General features: G+C 39.7%; 1 non-coding gene across 1 annotated transcript; it reads right to left on the bottom strand.

Annotated features, from left to right (window-relative positions):
• Window positions 1–923: 923 nt before the first annotated feature.
• On the bottom strand, window positions 924–1,031 carry LOC148570953 (small nucleolar RNA R71). Its single transcript, XR_015880270.1, has one exon. It is a non-coding gene; the product is annotated as a small nucleolar RNA R71 (small nucleolar RNA).
• Between the last annotated feature and the right edge of the window lie 6,065 nt (window positions 1,032–7,096).

Below are 7,096 nucleotides of genomic sequence, written 5' to 3'. Positions count from 1 at the left end.
GCTTATACCACGAAGATTCTGATTAAGGAATCCAAGAGATATTCATTCAATCGAAGGTAGAACGGAGGTGGTTGTCAGGCACGCGTTCATAAGTTGAGGATGGTGATGAGTGTCACGGATTATCACATCCATCATATTGAAGTGCGAATGAACATCTTAGATAGAAACAAGCATGTTTGAATAGAAAACAGAAATAGTTGAATTAATTCATCGAAACACAACAGAGCTCCTCACCCCCAACAATGGAGTTTAGAGACTCATGCCGTCAAAGAGTACAAAGTTCAGATCTAAAATGTCATGATGTGTGAAATAGACCTCTAAAAGTTGTTTAAATACTAAACTAGTAACCTAGGTTTACAGAAAATGACTAAACTATGATACATGGTGCAAAAATCCACTTCTGGGGCCCACTTGGTGTGTGCTGGGGCTGAGACTTAAGCTTCTCACGTGCCTAGGCTGTTTCTGGAGTTGAACGCCAGGTTGTAACCTGTTTCTGGCGTTCAACTCCTATTTGTAACCTGTTTCTGGCGTTTGACGCGAGACTGCAACATGGAACTGGCGTTGAACGCCAGTTTACATCGTCTATCCTTGAGCAAAGTATAGACTATTATATATTGCTGGAAAGCCCTGGATGTCTACTTTCCAACGGAATTGAGAGCGCGCCATTTGGAATTCTATTTTGAGTGCAGGGAGGTCAGAATCCAACAGCATCAGCAGTCCTTTTTCAGCCTGAATCAGATTTTTGCTCAGCTCCCTCAATTTCAGCCAAAAAATACCTGAAATTATAGAAAAACACACAAACTCATAGTAAAGTTCAGAAATGTGATTTTTAATTAAAAACTAATAAAAATATAATGAAAATAAATTAAATCATACTAAAAACAATGCCAAAAAGCGTATAAATTATCCACTCTTCACTTAGCAAGCTTAGAGTGGATGTTCAAACCTTCAAACAGAAGGAGGATGAATCCCTCTATGAAGCTTGGGAGAGATACAAGGAACTGACCAAAAAGTGTCCTTCTGACATGCTTTCAGAATAGACCATCCTGGATATATTCTATGATGGTCTGTCTGAATTATCTAAGATGTCATTGGACCATTCTACAGGTGGATCCATTCACCTAAAGAAAATGCCTGCAGAAGCTCAAGAACTCATTGACATGGTTGCAAATAACCAGTTCATGTACACTTCTGAAAGGAATCCTGTGAATAATGGGACGCCTCAAAGGAAGGAAGTTCTTGAAATTGATACTCTGAATGCCATATTGGCTCAGAATAAAATATTGACTCAACAAGTCAATATGATCTCTCAGAGTCTGAATGGATTGAAGGAATCATCCAACAGTACTAAAGAGGCCTCTTCTGAAGAAGAAGCTTATGATCCTGAGAACCCTGCAATAGCAGAGGTGAATTACATGGGTGAACCCTATAGAAATACCTATAATCCCTCATGGAGAAATCATCCAAATTTCTCATGGAAGGATCAACAAAAGCCTCAACAAGGCTTTAATAATGGTGGAAGAAATAGGCTTAGCAATAGCAAGCCTTTTCCATCATCCACTCAGCAACAGACAGAGAATTCTGAGCAGAATCTATCTAGCTTAGCAAATATAGTCTCTGATCTATCTAAGGCCACTCTGAGTTTCATGAATGAAACAAGGTCCTTCATTAAAAATTTGGAGTCACAAGTGGGCCAGCTGAGTAAAAGAGTCACTGAAACTCCTCCTAATACTCTCCCAAGCAATACAGAAGAGAATCCAAAAGGAGAATGCAAGGCCATTACCTTACTTAGTGTGGACGAACCCAAAGAGGAGGAGGAGGACGTGAATCCTAGTAAGGAAGACCTCCTGGGACGCTCAGTGACCAATAAGGAGTTTTCCTTTGAGGAACCAAAGGAATCTGAGGCTCATCTAGAGACCATAGAGATTCCATTGAACCTCCTTCTGCCCTTCATGAGCTCTGATGAGTATTCTTCCTCTGAAGAGGATGAAGACATTACTGAAGAGCAAGTTGCTAAGTACCTTGGTGCAATCATGAAGCTGAATGCCAAATTAGTTGGTAATGAGACTTGGGAAGATGAACCTCCCTTGCTCACCAATGAACTGAATGCATTGGATAGGCAGAAATTACCTCAAAAGAAATAGTATCCTGGCAAATTCTTAATACCCTGTACCATAGGCACCATGACTTTTGAGAAGGCTTTGTGTCCTGGGGTCAGGAATAAACTTAATGCCACTCTCTGTAATGGAGAAACTTGGGATATTTGAGGTGCAAGCTGCCAGAATCTCATTAGAGATGGCAGACAACTCAAGAAAACAGGCTTATGGACAAGTAGAGGACGTGTTAGTAAAGGTCGAAGGCCTTTACATCCCTGTTGATTTCATAATCCTAGAAACTGGGAAGGATGAGGATGAATCCATCATCCTTGGAAGACCCTTCCTAGCCACAGCAAGAGTTGTGATTGATGTGGATAGAGGAGAGTTGGTCCTTCAACTGAATGAGGACTACCTTGTGTTTAAGACTCAAGGTTTTCCTTCTGTAATCATGGAGAGGAAGCATGAAAAGCTTCTCTCATTGCAGAGTCAACCAAAGCCCCCACAGTCAAACTCTAAGTTTGGTGTTGGGAGGCCACAACCAAACTTTAAGTTTGGTGTTGAACCCCCATATTCAAACTCTAAGTTTGGTGTTGGGAGGTTCCAACCTTGCTCTGATTATCTGTGAGGCTCCATGAGAGCTCACTGTCAAGCTATTGACATTAAAGAAGTGCTTGTTGGGAGGCAACCCAATGTTATTTAATCATATCTATTTTATTTTTTTTTTGTTATTTCGTGTTTTATTAGGTTGATGATCATGGGGAGTCATAAAAACTACTGTAAAATCAAAAACAAAATGAAAAACAGCATTAAAAATAGCACACCCTGGAGGAGGAGCATTCTGGCGTTTAAACGCCAGAAACAAGCATCTGTCTGGCGTTTAACGCCAGAAACAAGCACCACGCTGGCGTTTAATGCCAGAAATAAGCATCTACCTGGCGTTAAATGCCAGAAATAGGCTACATTTGTGTGTTTAACGCCAGAAACAAGCAGCAGTTTGGCGTTAAATGCCAGGATTGCACAGCAAGGGCATTTTACACGCCTAATTGGAGTAGGGATGTTATGTCCTTGACCCCTCAGGATCTGTTGACCCCACAGGATCCCTACCTTTTTTTCTCTCCTCTTCACACCTTTTCATAACCCTCTTCCCCAAATACCCTTCACCAATCACCTTAATCACTCTTTCCCATCACCCCCTCACCACTCACATCCATCTTCTCTTCCCCATAAACCCCACTACCTCTAAAATTCAAATTCTTTTCCCTCCCAAACCCAACCCTAAAGGCCGAACCCTAAACCTCCCCTCACCACTATATAAACCCCTCATTCCTTCTTCATTTTCACAAAACACAACCCTCTCTTCTTCCCCTTGGCTGAATACACCTTCTCCCTCCATCTCCTCCATTCTTCTTCTTCTTCTACTACTTCCTTTCTTCTTTTACTCGGGGACGAGCAAATATTTTAAGTTTGGTGTGGTAAAAGTATAGCTTTTTGTTTTTTCATAACTATTAATGGCACCTAAGGCCAGAGAAACCTCAAGAAAGAGGAAAGGAAAGGCAATTGCTTCCACCTCTGAGTCATGGGAGATGGAGAGATTAATCTCAAAGGTCCATCAAGACCACTTCTATGAAGTTGTGGCCAAGAAGAAAGTAATCCCTGAGGTTCCTTTCAAGCTCAAAAAGAACGAGTATCCGGAGATCCGACATGAGATCCGAAGAAGAGGTTGGGAAGTTCTCACAACCCCATTCAACAAGTCGGGATCTTAATGGTTCAAGAGTTCTATGCAAATGCATGGATCACTAGGAACCATGATCAAAGTATGAACCCGAATCCAAAGGCATGGCTTACAATGGTTTGGGGGAAATACTTAGATTTCAGTGTGGAAAATGTAAGGTTGGCGTTCAACTTACCAATGATGGAAGAAAACGTACGCCCCACACTAGAAGGGTCAACTTTGATCAAAGGTTGGACCAAGTTCTCATAGACATATGTGAGGAAGGAGATCAATGGAAAATTGACTCAAGAGGCAAGCCGGTTCAATTAAGAAGGCATGAACTCAAACCAGTGGCTAGGGGATGGTTAGAGTTCATTCAACGCTCAATCATTCCTACTAGCAACCGGTCTTAAGTTACTATAGACCGGGCCATCATGATCCATAGTATCATGATTGGAGAGGAGGTGGAATTTCATGAGATTATACCTCAAGAACTCTACAAGGTGGCTGACAAGTCCTCCACTTTGGCAAGGTTAGCCTTTCCTCACCTCATATGCCACCTCTGTAATTCGGCTGGAATTGACATAGAGGGAGACATCCTCATTGAAGAGGATAAGCCCATCACTAAGAAAAGGATGGAGCAAACAAGAGATCATGGACCTCATCAAGAGCATGAGGAAATTCCCCACCATGAAATCCCTGAGATACCTCAAGGGATGCACTTTCCTTCACAAAACTATTGCGAGCAAATCAACACCTCCCTAGGAGAATTAAGTTCCAACATTGGACAACTAAGGGTGGAACATCAAGAGCACTCCATCATTCTCCATGAGATTAAAGAAGATCAAAGAGCTATGAGGGAGGAGCAACAAAGGCAAGGAAGGGACATAGAGGAGCTCAAAAGCACCATTGGTTTTTCAAGAAGAGGAAGACGCCACCCTCACTAAGGTGGACTCATTCCTTAATCTCCTTGTCTATTTATTTTACTGTTTTTCGATGTTTGAGCTTTATGTTCTATTTATATTTGTGTCTTTACTATATGATCATTAGTGTTTAAGTGTCTATGCCTTAAAGTTATGAATGTCCTATGAATCCATTACCTCTCTTAAATGAAAAATGTTCTAAAAACAAAAGAACAAGAAGTACAGGGTTTCGAATTCATCCTTGAAACTAGTTTAATTATTTTGATGTGGTGACAATACTTTTTGTTTTCTGAATGAATGCTTGAACAATGCATATGTCTTTTGATATTGTGGTTTATGAATGTTAAATATGTTCGCTCTTGAAGAATAAGGAAAAAGGAGAAATGTTATTTGAAGATCTGAAAAATCATAAAAATGATTCTTGAAGCAAGAAAAAGCAGTGAATACAAAAGCTTGCAAAAAGAAATTTGCGAAAAAAAAGGGAGAAAAATGCAAAAAAAAAAGAAAGAGAAAAAGAAAAAGCAAACAGAAAAAGCCAATAGCCCATAGCCCTTAAAACCAAAAGGCAAGGGTAATAAAAAGGATCCAAGGCTTTGAGCATCAGTGGATAGAAGGGCCTAAAGGAATAAAATCCTGGCCTAAGCGGCTAAACCAAGCTGTCCCTAACCATGTGCTTGTGGCGTGAAGGTGTCAAGTGAAAACTTGAGACTGAGTGGTTAAAGTCGAGGTCCAAAGCAAAAAAAAAAAGAGTGTGCTTAAGAACTCTGGACACCTCTAATTGGGGATTCTAGCAAAGCTGAGTCACAATCTGAAAAGGTTCACCCAGTTATGTGTCTGTGGCATTTATGTATCCGGTGGTAATACTGGAAAATAGAGTGCTTAGGGCCACGACCAAGAATCATAAAGTAGCTATGTTCAAGAATCAACATACTGAAATAGGAAAATCAATAACACTATCTAAATTCTAAGTTCCTATAGATGCCAATCATTCTGAACTTCAATGGATAAAGTGAGATGCCAAAACTATTCAAGAGGCAAAAAGCTACAAGTCCCGCTCATCTGATTGGAGCTAAGTTTCATTGATATTTTGGAATTTACAGTATATTCTCTTCTTTTTATCCTATTTGATTTTCAGTTGCTTGGGGACAAGCAACAATTTAATTTTGGTGCTGTGATGAGCGGATAATTTATACGCTTTTTGGCATTGTTTTTACATGGTTTTCAGTATGATTTAGTTAGTTTTTAGTATATTTATATTAGTTTTTAAATAAAAATCACATTTCTGGACTTTACTATGAGTTTGTGTGTTTTTCTGTGATTTCAGGTATTTTCTGGCTGAAATTGAGGGACTTGAGCAAAAATCAAATTCAGAGGTTGAAGAAGGACTGCAGATGTTGTTGGATTCTGACCTCCCTGCACGAAAATTGGATTTTCTGGAGCTACAGAACTCCAAATGGCACCCTCTCAATTGCGTTGGAAAGTAGATATCCAGGGCTTTCCAGCAATATTTAATAGTCCATACTTTTCCCGAGTTTAGATGATGCAAACTGGTGTTCAACGCCAGCTTCCTACCCTATTCTGGAGTTAAACGCCAGAAACAGGTTACAAACTGGCGTTCAACTCCAAGAGAAGCCTCTACACGTGTAACGCTCAATGCTCAGCCCAAGCACACACCAAGTGGGTCCCAGAAGTGGATTTCTGCATCATTTACTTATTTCTGTAACCCTAGTAACTAGTTTATTATAAATAGAACTTTTTACTATTGTATTTGAGAGATCTTTTGATCATCTCTGGACGTTTAGTTCTTAGATCATGGAGGCTGGCCACTAGGCCATGCCTGGACCTCTATCACTTATGTATTTTCAACGGTAGAGTTTCTACACACCATAGATTAAGGTGTGGAGCTCTGCTGTTCCTCATGAATTAATACAAAGTACTATTGTTTTTCTATTCAAATCAAGCTTATTCCTATTCTAAGATATTCATTCACACCCAAGAACATGATGAATGTGATGATTATGTGACGCTCATCACCATTCTCACTTATGAACACGTGCCTGACAACTACTTCCGTTCTACATGAAGATGAGATAGAATGAGTATTGTAACGACCCAATTTCTGGTACGTCATGATCATACTAGAAACTGAGCGCTACCAACTTGTCTAACTAATTATTATCTATTATTTATTATATGAGCCTGATTCGTTGTTAAAAGCGTAGTTATTTTATGAGGTACTTTTTTTAAAAAAATGTTTGGATTAACAAACAGTATCATTCATAATCAATTCACAACTGATAATATATAAAACAATTATAAACAACCACACATAAATACATCACAAGCAGTTGACAATATTCGGTGAT

This window comes from Arachis ipaensis, chromosome B3 (genome assembly GCF_059453495.1).
Source record: "Arachis ipaensis isolate K30076 ecotype BB chromosome B3, ASM5945349v1, whole genome shotgun sequence".
In the NCBI taxonomy this organism is placed as follows: domain Eukaryota; kingdom Viridiplantae; phylum Streptophyta; class Magnoliopsida; order Fabales; family Fabaceae; genus Arachis; species Arachis ipaensis.
The sequence above is the reverse complement of the archived record's forward strand: the minus strand, read 5'-3'. Positions and strand labels throughout refer to the sequence as shown.